Source organism: Pithys albifrons, chromosome 4 (genome assembly GCF_047495875.1).
Source record: "Pithys albifrons albifrons isolate INPA30051 chromosome 4, PitAlb_v1, whole genome shotgun sequence".
Classification (NCBI taxonomy): domain Eukaryota; kingdom Metazoa; phylum Chordata; class Aves; order Passeriformes; family Thamnophilidae; genus Pithys; species Pithys albifrons.
This window is the reverse complement of record NC_092461.1, coordinates 65,636,800-65,652,732: the sequence shown is the minus strand read 5'-3', so window position 1 is coordinate 65,652,732 and position 15,933 is coordinate 65,636,800. Positions and strand designations below refer to the sequence as shown.

Below are 15,933 nucleotides of genomic sequence, written 5' to 3'. Positions count from 1 at the left end.
TGTTTGAACATACAATTTGATCTTCAGCTCCCCTACAAGAGCTTCTAGCATTTGAACTTCTCCCTGATAGTAAATAGCCAAGGGTTTGAAGAACATAAATGCAGTGGATCTGAATTACAGTTGTCTTCTGAAGTACCATCCTGAGGTGAGGGGTGGGGAATGTATTCAGTTGTAAAAATTGAGGTTCTTTTTGGTTGTTGAAAAACAGGCAATGTCATTTTTGTTGAATTTTCAAGTGTATGAAAAGTGTGAATTTCCAAGACTGCTTTGAAAGGAGCTAAAAAAATTACTAAGAAGGTTAATGTAATAAGCTGTTGAGCAAATTGGTCTCACAGACAGAATGTTAATTCCTTACAAAAAAGAACAAATTACAAAGGACAACTTTTGTCACATCTGAATACAGCTTTCCTTTACATAACACTCAGTGCTGTAGGTCACCAATGCCTTATTCAAATGTCTGATTAGAGCAGAAATGTTTGCTGAAACTGTCAGGAGACATATGTGCATTCAAGGTGGAACTTATATTACCAGAGTTTATGTTTAGCATTGTATCTATAGTGAGTTCCATACAACACCTGCTGTTTTTATTCTCGAGTTGGACATAGTTGATACCAATCTTTGTTTACCACAGTCATACTTCAGTGCTTCCAGGCACAATGTGTCATGTGCATGCTGATACCACCATTAGTAATAGAATAAATGTCACCATTACTGGTTAGTGATATGAACTACATCAATCTTAATTCATGCAATGCTTTTAGAGAATGCACTGCTGTGCTGTGTGCTCTAGGGAGTCCCTGCTTGAGTAGGGAGGTTGGACCAGATCATCCACTGTGGTCCCTTCCAACCTTACCCATGCTGTGATTCCATGAATTGTGTACTCCACTCAGTTCAGAGTGGAACATTTATGAGCTACATACTGGCTAGCATTAAAGCTCCTAGCTTTTAGCTAACAACAAACAGAAAACTGGTGAAACTAATTTAATAAGAAACAAAATTTAATTTACTCAGTAGAAATTCCATTAAAACTAAAGCTTTCAGTGATAGATTCCTTTGGTGATAAAATTTGATAATGAAAAGCTGCAAGTTTATTTTTCCTCCAAATATGATGTAGCTATGAGAAGTCATAGGCTTGATGAGTTCACATTAGTGCACTTCAAAATAAATTATTCTGATGGTATGTTCTGATTTGAAAATCTATTAAATGAACAGAAGGGCAACACATGAAAGTGATGAATGCCTGAAGTAGTTGTTTGTTATGATACACAGGAGTTGTATTTTTTCCTTTAGTTGGGTCATGTTTGCTTTTGTAGTGACTATTATATTTTAAATATAACTAGTATATTTATCCAAGTGCCTAGGAAGTGAAGCAAAACTTTGACTTCCCCCTGAGTTTGTAAAAATTTGAGGGTTTTTTTCCATTGATTTCAAAGCATTCTGATCATATCTGTAGTTTAAGTGGTTTATAAATCGGCAGGTATGAATTGAAATCTTGCATCTTCCAGTTGCACATGTTTCACTTTTAGTTCTTCTTACTTAACATATGTAACAAATCACAGTGCAGAGGAATAGTAGCAAAACCATGACTCAACAGTTGAGAAAATTTCCTTTTATTAGGATATACTTCAGCTGATTCAATATTTTTGTGGAATTTTTATCTTGTAGTTGATAATGACAACATTTGAAAAGTATTCTCTCAACAAGGTGATTGACACAAAATTAGTTCCACAGAAGTTTAATTGATCTTGTATAGATTATGTCAAAGGTCCTAGTGTCGGCATGAAATAAGTAATTATAGAATCAAGAATTTTGTTCATGGAATTTTTGATCAATTTAATTCTCTTTCTAAAAATTATGCTAGAAATGATGAGGCCATCATGAGAGTGAGGTCTTTTTTCACCATGTGGATAGAATCCCGGGGATTTACAAATTGTATGTTACACCGATTTAATTAGAACCTAGATTTTATCCAAGATGTTAGCTTAAAAATAATCATCTTTGCTTTCCATTAATATGTTCCTGTGTTTTCAGGCATGATAGAAAGGTACTCTTATCAAGGTACATTAGTGTGGTTAGGAAATCAAACACCATCATAAGCTTTTATTGGCTGCTTATTCAGTACTGAAATCTTGGCGAGTAATAGTTGCTTTTCTCTTGCTATTATACTATTTTTCCATTAAAAAAAAGAAAAAAATCTTTATTTCTGAAATGTAAACAGATTGATTATAATTTTAAACTTCTGTTGGCATACAATCAGGGAAAATTATGATGCTGTCTGGCAGATGACTTATTTCTGTTGATTTGTTTATTTTTAAGCACTTTTGTTTTTGTATTTGCTCTGACCAGAACTAATTGTTGCTGGTTGGAGTCCTGTGTGTTTATTAGGTCTTCAGTCATGAATGCTTCAGAAAACCTAACTTGGTGCAATAATAAATGGCAATTTTGATTCAGTATCTTCGCATGGACTATGCATACAATGCAGACAGACTTTTCAAATGTCATGATACAAACCCACCACTGCTGAAAGTTTGCTCAGATCTTATTCCTGCAGTGGAGAGGAAGATTTCCTTTGAATATTCACTGTTTGAATTCTGCCAAGAAGTTCCACTGCAGTTAACGGAAAATTTGGATAAGAAGGACATAGGTAATATAGACCTGTTCTTTACTGTGAAAGTTTGAAATATTTTCCTTTCATTATAATGCATAATGTTCAGATTTCTCGGTAAGCTCATATTTTATGTTTTTTAAGGAAAAATTTGGTATTTACTTCAAAGTTCATGGATATAGTGCACCAAGATCTTTAAACTTTTCTTGATAAGGAATGATGGAAACTTCTGCCCCCTACTCTCCCAGTGTCACGCACAATCGATGTGACTTGATCCTTTCCATTTTTTCAGAAGAGAATGTTTCTTCATCAGAGTGATATGGAAACTGCATTTTTAGTTGAAAATACATTTCTTGTTTGATTTCAATAATCTGGAGGGCCAAACTAGTAGACCTCAGGGGAGGAAGCTGGTGGAGAGGGCTAGGCTAGGAACTGAAAGACTGTATATATGGCTGTAGGCTTGTCATCAAGGAATTCACTTGCTCCATTCCCTGCTCCAATTAACATATTATTTTATTAATGTTATAGTTTCAAAATCTTCCGTGGAATTTTTTTGTCTCTCTTACTAATACAGTGGTGTGGGAGTTGAAGAGTCAGGATGAGATAGCTTGTTGAAGGCCAGCCCCTACTACCTGTTCCCAGTTAACTGTCTAAAAGGCAAAACAAAGGGATGGCTGATAGCTTTGCATTCCTATGTGATGGCTGGGGAAGGTTTTTTCCTGGTGTTGGCCACACTTCTCAGTCTGTGTGGGTTCTAGCCGCTGTTTGCTGGGCTGGTGTAAACACTGGGTCTTTTTCTGGCTTGTCCCCTGACTCTACGTGCCCTGTGCATTCTTTGGAAGGAACAGTCTGCCTGGATTTGCTGCAGAAAGCAAATCGAGGGGCCGACATCATCTGCTGAGGAGTTGCTGCCCCTTACCCTGACACCTCCACAGAAATGTTTTTTTCGGACAAAGGATGGTAGGAGAGGGTCTTTGCACTGCCTATGGGAAAGGTTTCATCCCATCCCTGTGGCCGCCATTCCCATAGGAGTTTCGGAGCCAGCGTATCTCCCTGGTCCCTGATTTTGCCTCACCAGAACCTTTGAGTGACTCATCATGCCTGCTGTCTCACAAGGCATGGCATCGCCTCCTGTTGTGTGTAAATACAACTGCACTGAAGGGGCAGAGATAGGACTTGTCTGAAAGTTTTAGTTATGGTGTTGCTGTTTGTTCTGTTCTGGTTTTGGTTACATATATATGCAGTAAAGAACTGTTACCTTTTTCTATACATTTTCCTATTAAAGTCTTTTAATTTCAAAGGTCGTGGTGGTTTTGGGGAAGAGGCCCCCTACCTAGTCCAGATACACATTTAGTTTCCTTTTAAACTGAGACAATTATATAGAGATGGTCTCACAGAAGAGCTGTCTGAGGAAGCACCCCCAGGAGCTATAGTATGGTGATTAAAGCAATATCCTGTGAAAAGAATGATATAGATTCAAGTCATCTTGGATACAAAAGGGAAATAAACACAGCTCTCCCACAGCCAGCTAAGGAGCAAAGGTTTCCTCTTTATCTACCTTATAAACAGCACATATGTCAAGCTTCTTTTTCGATTTTGTTGAGATGTGCAAATAAAATTTTAATGCTTTTACCAGGGTTAAAGAAATTGTATTTAATCAGAAACAAAAGAAATATATCCATATGCATATTGCTTATTTGTTTAAACTTAGGAATTTTCTCTGACTTTAACTGTGATAAAACTTCGCATAAGAAAAATGAAATTTGCCTGGTTTTATTTTTTTAAATTTACTACTTCTGTGAAATTACAAGCATAATTTTTAGTGTTAACCATTCTATATGAGAATGGTTATATGAGATAAATAAAGCTGCTATTATAAAATGACCTTTTAATCCTCAACTGCAGGATGACAGATTGCTGCATCCATATATAAGCTCATTAGTTGTTTGGATCTTATTCTATGTCTTGTAGGGAAAATATGTTCTAATTGTCACATTCCAGAGCATGGACAATTTAAAGCATATACACATAAACACTGTTTTTCTGAAGTTTTGTATGTGCTTAAATATTGATCAGGTAACTTCTAATGTGTACAAGCCAGCCCTCCATTTGCAGCAATATATGCCTTATGCACTCCTGTGCAAAGGAGACTTCATTTGTTTTGAGTGTACAGTTAATAATTCTATTTTTCATACCCTTCCAGTGTGAAAATAGCTGTGTTTATTTGTATTTATCATTTGCTCTTTCAACTGGTAATTTTTGAGAGACCATTTTTTCTATTGTTTGTGTTATTGTGAGTTACTGGCATTTCTTTCCATGTGTTAAAACCTTTATTCAGTAAACACATAGCAGTATTCCAGTACTGTGTACACCTTTCCTAGTTGTTTGATATACTTTACCTAAGCAGCTGGGCAATGTTGATGAGCTCTTTTATTTTTCTGTGATAGTTCTGCTTTTTTTTTGCATAGCTTTTTCATGACATGCTTCTTCAGCATGAACCTTGCCTCATTCTGCATTATCTTTAGTTTAGCTTTCAAAATTGAGCTCTATGTCAACTGACTTTTTTACTTTTGGCCAAGGATTTGCATGACACACAGTTGTATATTCAGTGGGAAACTACTTTGAATGTTTATTACCTGGTTCTTAGTTTTATGTGTTGAATAAGATCTAAAGCTATTACGAAGCCTTAGTACTGGATAACTCTTTTGCCTCATTACTTTTTGTCTGTGGAAACAAGCCTCTGAGAAGATAAAATCCCGGGTTGGTGTCCATGGAAGCTTTAGGATAGGAGTGTTTAAATTTAAAAAGTGAGTTGAAGACTCAAAACCTTATCTTAAATCGAAAGTCTTACTTGCTTCAGCAGGAGCATCGTTCCAGCTGGGAAGTTTGAGGTGGCTTTTCTCCCCTACAGGTGTGTAGGGACACAGAACTAGGGGACTCTAGTGGAGTCTCCTTAGGAGATTGACAGCAGGGTTTGAGTGCTCGCAGGTGAGGCTTTGTTGTTCAGCTGTGTGACAGCAAGCGGGAGGCAACAATGTCACTGCTGCTCACTCCTTGTAGAGAGTAGACTTCTGTTACAGACAACTTGTGTGCTTTCTGTTCTGTTGATGGACTTTTAGCTGAACAGAAATCACTGCCTTCGCTGTGAACAAAGTGAGAGTGATAATAGCGTATTTCTTTGCTGCTGTACATGGTGCATACATTCATGTACAGCTTAGCTGAGAATTTGTTCCCCACACCTCTAATTCATCAGCACTTCCTTTTGGTCACCATCTCTTTTGAGAGACTACATACTCTTTAACTTCTTACTCTCTTCACTACTGTATGTTTATTTGTTTCAACTGATGCCATCAGCTGCTACAAGCTGACATGTGATAAAACATTGGATGTAGCTGTAGGCATTCTGAAATTTCTAGACATTACAAATTACTGGTTTTATAGCAGTAGTAAAATATAATCTCTTCCTAGTGTATGCCCTAGTAAAACTCAACTTGCAGAAATTAAAGCTGATGAAAACACTGGTTTTGTTTCTTTGATGTTTGGACCCTCTTACCTCTACCTTCTTCCTCAACCTTATTATTCCCAAAGGTTTTAAAAAGTTGTTTTATAAGTAATGTTTCAGAATCTTCCTTGACATGGTAAAAGGAGGAATGCTAATGAAATAACACTTAAGCACATTTAAACTAATCTAAAAGCAAAGAAAAACAGACCCAATGTAAATTTTAATGCTTGCATCGTATAATCCTTTCAACATCTTTAGCATTCACTCATTCTTTGAACCAGCTCTCATAAGTAACGGTTTGGGTTTTTTTAAGAAAAAAAGGTTTTAGAACCAGGTGCCTCCTTTTTGTTATTCTTGTACCCTTTCCTGCAATAGAAGTTCCACTGACATGTGTTTGTTAAAATACAAACTTCTAATATGATCTTCCTTGTTCAAGTTGGTCCTCCCATCCTGCTGCTCTCTCACCATATAAAGAAATATCCTTCATGTTCAGTTGTATTTAATACTTTTCAATAATATTCTGTTCCAACAGCCACCTTTTGAATTTTTAATTAATTTGGTAGTAAACCTGGAAACCAATTTACTGTGAAGTTAAGCAGTGTAATACTGAAGGGAAACAACTTGTAGTACTTCAAAATAATAACTCTGGCCTTGGATGATGTTAGGTACTGTTAATCACAGATTCATCACATTGATGTGATGCCTTTCAATGGTATTTGCAAACACTATTTTCTGATGTTGTGTTAGGCTGGCATCAATATGTGCAGGAGAAGAAAATGTGTGTGGCAGTTTCTATAGAGAGTGCAATGGCTGTTTTCATGAAAAGCGAGAGATGAATTAGTGAAGAATTGTGAATTCACAAGGATGAAGCTATGGAAAATGGCATTTTCTTTTAATTTGCAATTTGAATTTCTCAGACAAAAAAGGTGACTTAAAAAGATGACTTAATGCATTCTCTTTTTAAAAAAAATAGGAAAAGGAAATTGAAGAGCAGAAATATGTGAATCTGTTAGTACTTTAATACTGAAATCAGTGCATATCACTCCAAAACTTTCAACAATGAAATAGCCTCAAAGAGTTCTGTTTTAACTGAAGAGGCTTTCTGATTGTTTAGCTGAAGAGACTTTGATGTTCCCAATTTCACATTCCAAAAGTAATTTTGTTCATCCTGTTATAATCCATTGTGTAAAGCTGTAGCATCATGTAAGATTTAATGAAATGCATGCTTGTTCTTGAAAGGAGAATCAACATGCAGGTAGGTTCATGGCACAAGCTGAGTATAAGGTCTTTCTGGAAAAAAAAAGTGTAACAAATGGGGCACAGATAAATGCCACTGAAACTCCAAAATATGTCATGTTGATTAGTTTGTTTAGGTGATGCAATCACATTGCTAAACAACTTAATCAGGAGTACTATCCAGATGGTGCAAAAATTCAATTTGATATCCTTTCAGGTGACATTTACAGGGGTTCATTATATTATATTCAATGAGCACCAATAAAATAGGTTTTTCAATCAGAATTGGTGTTGTTCTATAACCCTTTGATGTTAAATTCTAATATGCTATTTGCAGTGTAAGCCACCATCTTCTTCATTGATTTAAATAACTGAGGTATATCTTTGACCTTTTTTTTAAATAATCTATTTAATATCCATTAATATTAAATGGCTTTGGGAATAATGGGTATATCATATCTGGTTAGCTCAGAGGTACGCAGATAAATTTATTAATACAAACATCACATGCATATTTGTTTGAGTTAATTTACTTACTTTCCAAGATCTTGAAGATTTTTAAAAGGAAAAAAAGCTAGTGAGTAGGTAAGTAGCTCAAGCAGATTGCAAAATTTGTCCAAAGACACTTTTGGATATGAAAAATGAAAAAGGATGCAGTCCCAGTCTGAGCTCAGTCCTAGTGATGCAGAGAGGGTAAATCCTAAGTACCCACGGTACAGCTGTGCCTGAAGCACATAGCAAAGCTTGAAAAAGGACTGGGTATTCACATGTAGAACAAGAACATACAGAATAAGGAACGAGAGAATATAAGGGCAGGAAGGACCATCTAGTCATCTCTTCTAACCTTGTGTTTCTGAAATCAGTTGAATTGCTCATGGAGTGAGGGAGGGAAATTTCCTTGAATTGTGATTTGATTGTAAGCAAGTATGGCACATTCATCTGCAGGTAAAGGTGAACCTTGGTTTCATTACTCAGGATATTATTTTAACTACTTATTGATATTTAAGTCTATTTTGTAGTGATTATTATGCTCTTTTTGTAGAAATGGAAAGACCGTTGCTGGGATTTGATTTTTATCTTTGTAAACATGATGTCCTTCTGACAGAACTGAAATGAAAGATATTTTGATTATTTCTTCAATCATCTTCTTGTTTAGACTTTGGATCAACCATATTTGCTGTCTGTCCAGCACCTTCTAAATACTGAGATGAGTGAATCTGTGCCCAGATTTTGGTCTTTACGTAAGGCAGTATACTTATTTCAGTGCTAGTGCAGGCTCTGTTTGTTGCCTGCTAAGGTCAAATTGGTGGTTTCTGCTAATAATTTGTGTACACTGTTTTTATTGCCATAGTGTATTCTTTGGAATTTTAGTTCCTACATTGGCCAAATAAGGAATTTTTCCTAATTATGAGGAAATCTGTCATTTCCTAAGTCTTCTAATAAATATTTGCACTCAATTGATGTCCAGTTTGAAAACAGTTTTACCGTTTACTGTTTTAAAGGGAGATTCACACTGTTTCACAGGTGTTTGCTTGGTTTTTTCTTTCCATTTGATGGCAATGCTTGTTAGGAAAAAAATGTAATTTGAAGTAAGTTTTTTGTAATAATTTTCTCATAAGGCAGTCCTTGATGAACGTACAGAGGATTTATTGTTGGTGATAGTACATTCTGAAAAAGTTCTTTCCAGAAATTATGATGCTGAATCTCTTGGTAGTTTTAAGAGACTTCATAATCAAAGAATCATTGAGTCACTAAGGTTGGAAAAGACCTCCAAGGTCATCAAGTTCAACCATTAACCTAACACTGCCAGGTCCACCACTAAACCATGTCCCCAAGCACCACATCAACACGTTTTTGAACACTTCCAGGGCCTGTAATTCCACCACTTCCAGATGAAAGCAGAGCAGCCTGTTCCATGTTTGACAACTTTATCAGTGAAGAAATTTTTCCTGATATCCAATATAAACCTCCCTTGGCATAACTTGAGGCCACTTCCTCTTGTTCTGTTACTTGTTACCTGCAAAGAAGAGACCAGACTCCACCTGCTACAACCTCCTTTCAGGTAGTTGCAGAGAGTGATAAGGTCTGCTCGGAACCTCCTTTTTTTCCAGCTCCCTCAGCCACTCCTCTTAAGGCATGTGCTCCAGGCCCTTCGGACAGACTGCAGCACCTCAATGTCTTTTTTGCAGTGAGGGACCAGAACTGGACACAGGATTAGAGATGAAGCCTCACCAGTGCTGAGTACAGGGGTGTGATCACTGTCCTTGGCCTGCTGACCACACTATTACTTATAAAAGCCAGGATGCCATTGGCCTTCTTGGCCACCTAGGCACATTGCTGGCTCATGTTCAGCCAGCTGTCAACCGGCACTCCCAGGTCCTTTTCTGCCACTCAGCTTTCCAGCCTGTCTTCCCAAGCCTACAGCACTGCTGGGGGTTATTGTGACCTAAGGGCAGGACCTAGCACTTGGCCTTGTCAAACCTCATCAGATTGGCCTCAGAACATCAATCCAACCTGTCCAAACTCCCCTGTAGATATTATTTAGATAGATGTGTTAATACAGGCCTACCTTTGACCTGGAAAATAAATATAAGAAGCGAGTGATTGCTTATTGTCTCCAGATGTCATGCAGGTGACTGTCCTGACATCCTTTGGGATACATAAACTCTAATTTAGAGAAAAAGCAGGCTTGGTTTGCTTTTCATAGATTACATTGACAACCAAGGAGCTTTTGCTAACTATATAGATCCTCTGTATCCACTCAGAGTTTTCCTGATTCTTTACTGTTTTCTAATGTCTTGACATTTGACATGCATAATAATGAATTTTCTGAGCTAAAATCGACCTTAAATTACTTTGGTCCAGGACTCTAGTACTATAGTTTTGCCTTTGATTTTTACAAACCTTGTTGTATTTCAAAAGAGCATTGGGAAGAAAGTAATTTTGCCCTTCAGCTCCTGTTGAGTGGTTCTTTCTTGGGGAACAATAAGGGCAGTGTCCCTGCCTTCACTTCTGGTATTCATTTATTTTGTAGGCTTCAGCAAACAAAAATCCTCTAGTTTGTTCCTTAGCATGACCTTGGGAAACCTTAAATGTATTTCCAACATGTCTATTTTGGCAATCTTTTCTTCTTTTGTAGAATGCTTAATGTTTGTTTTGTGTTAATCTGTTTTAATTAGAAGAAGGTGTTTGATTCTGTTAGGTCATAGAAAGTAGTCTCTTAATCTTTGTGGTTTGAATCTTGGAGCAAGTTTGCTTCCTAAATTTCTTTTCCATGCAATAATTTATTTAACCTCTATAAGGTGAATGGGTTTTGAGAACTCCTTTTCAATTGCACAAGGGAATTGGAGGGATTTTTCCTTGTCTAGATTATTATACTCTTCCTTTTTCAGCTGTCCTTCAGGGAAATTCCTTGGTCATGTCAATGATGTGACTGAATTTATTATTCATGAGTATCAGTATTCCTTTGAGCAGACTTCTTCAGTTTGGATTAATGGGGAAAGAGTGAGACAATCCTACTGGGGATTTAGCTGCCCTCCTGCCCTTTATTTTGCTAGGAGGTTTATTGTCAGAGTGGCTTTACTATATCAAGAATAATGCTGGGTCTTCTTGACCTATTCAGTCAAATAGGGAAGGCAGAAATGTTGGAAGAGAAGTCACAGTGATGGCAGAAGTGCTTGACTAATGCTGTCTTCCAAGGGCAAATGCTGCTTAGAAATAATTTGATTGTGTTATAGCAGCATTGCATTCTGCACACTAAGATTCCCTCTCAGCTTATATCTTTAAAGACCATGTATAAGTTCTTTAAGATATTATTTTGAAAGAGCTATTCCATTGCAAGGAGCAAAAATATTACATGCATCTGCTGAGAACTGCTGTTCTGTGTTACTGTGTCACATGCTTGGAATAATCTTCTTTCTTTTTATCTATTCTTTTGTCTCCTCTTGTAAATCAAGGTTTGATTTGTGAGTTTTGACTGAAGATTTTCCTTGTTTATCTCAAAGATGTTTGAAGGCCTGGACATTTTTTGCACTAAGACAGTTTGAACTCTGAATCAACTGCTGAAACCTCTCTCTAGTTCTGCTGCAAGGGGCATAGGTGTTATTCCTAAACAAAAGATTGCCTATTTGCAGCAGCTATAACACAGTTGATTTATTTTACCTTTACTTTCTGTAAATTGTCAATGATATTTTATTTTTTTCAGCTTTATTTTCATTCAGTTTAGTAATTTTCCTTGCTTTGGTCAGAAATGACCAAACTACTGGCCAATTTTACCAGGACAGATTATTTTCCTTTTGAGCCATCTCGCCTTGACTAAACTGTGTTTCTTTCTCTTTATCTGTTACCAGTACATTCAGAAGTGCTTCTTATTTTTGCACTTCAAAGGTGGACTATTAGATAAAAGACTGCAGTCAGTGAGGGGAAAAAAAGCTATGTACATGTAGCTGTGAAGGAACTGATTTTCACTAAATCTTCATCTCAAATACAGTTGTACATTATTTAACTTCAGAGTTGTTCATGCTTTATTAGGACCATTTTCATATGCTTCATGTCTACCCTGAATTACAACTATAATTTGCTTCAGGTTATCTTCCATTCTTATGTTTTGTTTTTTACATGAGGTAACTACTGGTTATTGTTAAATGTTTTGGGTGTATAGACATTATGTACCCTGTCAACATTAGCACAGTCAGTGTAAATAGTTATTTTGGAAAAGCTTATGATACAAAGTTCTTGATAATCATGTTTTAAGTAGTATTTTGCAATATTTTAATGTATTTTAGCTTTAGTTTGTTTATATCTAACTTTTATGAATCAAACCCAATTAGTTAAAAAATACTGTTTTAAAGATACAGTTTCCTATAAAAATTTAAATAATCTTGTGTATTATTTTCTTGGAAAACCTTTTACTCTGATACAATATGCTAATATTTGTGAAAATGCCTAAATCTTAAACCATGCTTGGGAAAGATATTTACTTGGTTGTAATATACAAAATAACCAAATTATTTTAAAAGGTTATTAGAATATTTCTAGAAGTTAGTAGTGCCATCACTATCCTAGGATATTAATTTCTAAATATCTAAATAAGACAACTTTTTACATATGTAACTAGGTAGCTTGCTTAAATATTCCAGGATAATATTAACTTTTATCCAAACAGTTTGTTTCCTATAATGCATTTTACAGATCTGTGACGTGACTTGCATTTTCTTCTTCCAGGCTGTATAATTTTGATTGTGCCTATAGTTTAACAGATTTTGTTTCACTGATCCCAGCCTACCAAGTAGTCCAGATGGCCCTGTACAGCTGCCTGTCTTTTCATTATTTACCCTCCTCCCTCTCTTTGTGTCATCTGCAAATATATCCACTAAAAGCAGTGATTCTATATGTTCTTCTAGATCACTGATGAAAATGTTGAATAACATTAGACCTTACATTAATCCCAAGGGAGTCCTGCTAGAATCACTCTTATTCAGCTATGATTTTCCATTGATAACTATGTTAATTAGCTAGTTTTCAATCTATTTAATTTTCAGTCCATTAAAATGTATGGCCATTCTTTTTTTTCAGTAAGAATGTTTTGTGAATGCCTTATAGATGTCTAAGTATATTATCTTCTTGCAGCTGCTTCCATCAACTCAACTTTTAACCTCTTGAAGCAATGAAATCAAGTTTGTTTAGCAGATCCTAATGTCTTAAGAAATTTTATTGACTGACATAAATTATGCTGCTTTTGCTGGTTATCAAGCATCTGTTTCTAAGTCATCTTTCCCCTGTTTACTGTGGGACTGAAGCTAGATTAACTGTCCTTGAACCATTGCATGTACATGTTTTGAACCTTATTTAAACTTTAAAATTATTCAGTCTCATGCAGTTCCAGAGATTTTCATAAAATTAACTTATTTGCATTCCTGGATCATCCAAAGCTTATTGTGGTTGCAAGTTGTCCAGGCCTAAAGACTACATATGATTTAGAAATTGGTAGACACTTACTAATAGTTTAGAAAATGCTTTTTCCTCCTCTTTTCATTCTATTCTTTACTAAAAAACAAAGCAAAACAAAAAAAAACAAAAAAACCCCAAAGAAGCAAAACAAAAACAACCAACCCAGAAACATGTATTAAAGATGTCTGCCTTTTATGCCTTTTAAAATAATTCACAGTAAACATCTACTAACAGATCTAGATCATCTGTGTATTTTCTTTTGTTCCTAATAAGTTTAATGAACAATTTCTTACTGCCTTTAACCTTGCTAGCATGGATTCTACCTGACTTATTTTTCTTCACCATTAAATATTCTGTACTATATATCTTCTAATTTATATTGACAGAAATCTTTTCTGCATTTTTATTCTGGTTTCTTGAGGAACAGACTGGCACCATCAGTGTATGGGTGTATTTGTTTGCCTGGCATTGAAAGCTTTTATTTCTTTTTTTACTCATTGGCTGCAGAAATTTACACAAAGGATGAATCTTTCATAATTAAATTCTTGTATGTGATCTGTTACAAATGAAAAAAGGTAGCCAGAAGAGAGGACAGAAGCAGCTGTCTAGTGCCCCCACAGAGAGAAGCATTGTGGTAATGTCTTATTAGAAATTTCATAGCTGTCTTTATTTTAAACAAGAAAAAAGACCACAGTGGAGAAGAAGGGAAAGAGATCCTTTTGTATTCCTTCTCAGTTTCAGTCCTTAGTCCAAAGCATCCTAGTTCTGAACCTGGAATAGTCCTTGACTTATTAACCCGTGAAACTCCATATGCTGATCACCTAAAGCTTCCACAGCCATTTTCCCTCACTGAGACGTCTTTCTTGTGTTCTTAATATGCACAACCTCTGCTTCAGAAAGAAAATGAGAGCATCACACACCCAATGAGCTGCTATAGCCTAAAGCTGGTGTGTGCAAATTATAGCGGTTATTGTCCTATGACGTTGTGTATTCATACCACTTAGATTTCTGTATGGCATTTTTTTCTGTGGCTTCAGACACAAGTTTAACTTAAAATGCGTGAGTAGTCTCATTAAACTCAATAAAATTACTCAGTTGCTTACTATGCATTTTAGTTTGCAGAATCAGCATTAAAATAAGAGGCAATCCATAGATCTCTCCACTTCTCGTATAAAAAGTCTAGGAAAGGGAGGGGGCTTTAATATAAAAGCTGAGAAAACCTCTAAGAAGTCATCAAGTATAAAAATCTTGTCCTGTGGAATAAAGTTGGAATGCTAAGATTTGATATACAATGTATTAAATAAATGCTGATATATTTGTCTATCTATATTATTCTGTTTGTATATTATGGACATTACAATATTGTCTAACAGTATCTCTGAAGAGCCTTTTCAAGTCATCTAGGTTGCATTTGCTTGTATTGATCCTGTATATATTACTGTGACACCTCTTATGTGACTCTGTTGTGCTTTTGCTTTGTAACTTCTCTCAATACATAACATGAGGTGAGAGAAATTCAATGAGTTGGAGTCAGAAAAAGTCAGGGAAGGATATGTAGATTTATGAAATTTATGGTCATGGTTTTGGTGGTGTTTTTTCAGCAAACATCTGCATTACTTTACTATTTTGGTGCATCTCTGAAATAGTCAGTGTTTTTAAAAAGTACAGTTCTTAAAAAGGAGAATAAAAAAAATCACTGAGTATTAAAGCCAAAAATGTTTCAAAGGCAGAGAAATTAGTATTTTATTAGTATTACTACTAGGTTTATGTGAAAAAGAATGCACAATATGTTGCTTCTTTCGTTCTGTGGCACAGCTATAACAATTTGTCCTGCTACATCATATCACCAAGATTGTGAACAGTGTGATAAATAATCTTTCTGACATAGCTTTTTTTTTAATTTAGTACTTGCATTTTGAGTCCCTTAATTAGCACAGAAATATGTGTTCCTGTATTAAGTGTTTTGCCAGCAGTAAAAGAAGTTGATGTATTGAAAGATTTAATATTTTACAGGCTTGTGTTCTTTCTAGCAAAATTATTACTCTGTTTTATTTGTAATTCCACTTGGCTTAATAGATTATTTTGTCAGTCCACTGAGTGGCTGTTTAATTCAGGTTGCATTGAAGACAAAAAGAAACACTGGAGTTTATGAGTTGCAAGATGACAAACAAAAGGTATTAATAACTATTCATAGTACTGCAAACAAAGTATAGAATTTCAATACTTGCACATTATTCTGCTGCCTATGTCTGGGCTGTTGGTAAATACCATTTTAAGGAGAAAAAACAGGTTTCCATTTTGTGCAATGTTTTTAAAATTTCGAAGTTCTTGACTTTCTGCTGAGATGGTATAAACTGACATGACTAAAGGAAAATGCATTGAAACCCTGATCAAAGAGATTAGACAAAAATTTGACCTTGTTGTCTCAGCCAATTCTTTAATGAAAAGGAAGACATTTGTGTGCTAAATAACCTTAAAGGAGAGAATGTTTTTTTTTTTCTTTTCTGAGGAGAGAGTCCCCCGGAGGGCAATGATGTAAAACTAACTTAACCTCAACAATGTGTTTTTAGGGATGCAGTCACGGTTTCCACACAGGCCTCTCATGGGTTAGGATGGAACTTCCTTTGAAAACTGTCTCAGT

At 35.7% G+C, this 15,933-nt stretch overlaps 1 protein-coding gene across 3 annotated transcripts in view; it reads left to right on the top strand.

The window, feature by feature from the left end:
- The window catches only part of NKAIN3 (sodium/potassium transporting ATPase interacting 3), a 360,493-nt gene that overhangs the window by 183,304 nt on the left and 161,256 nt on the right, over nucleotides 1-15,933 (top strand). The gene's annotated exons all lie outside the window — the stretch shown is intronic.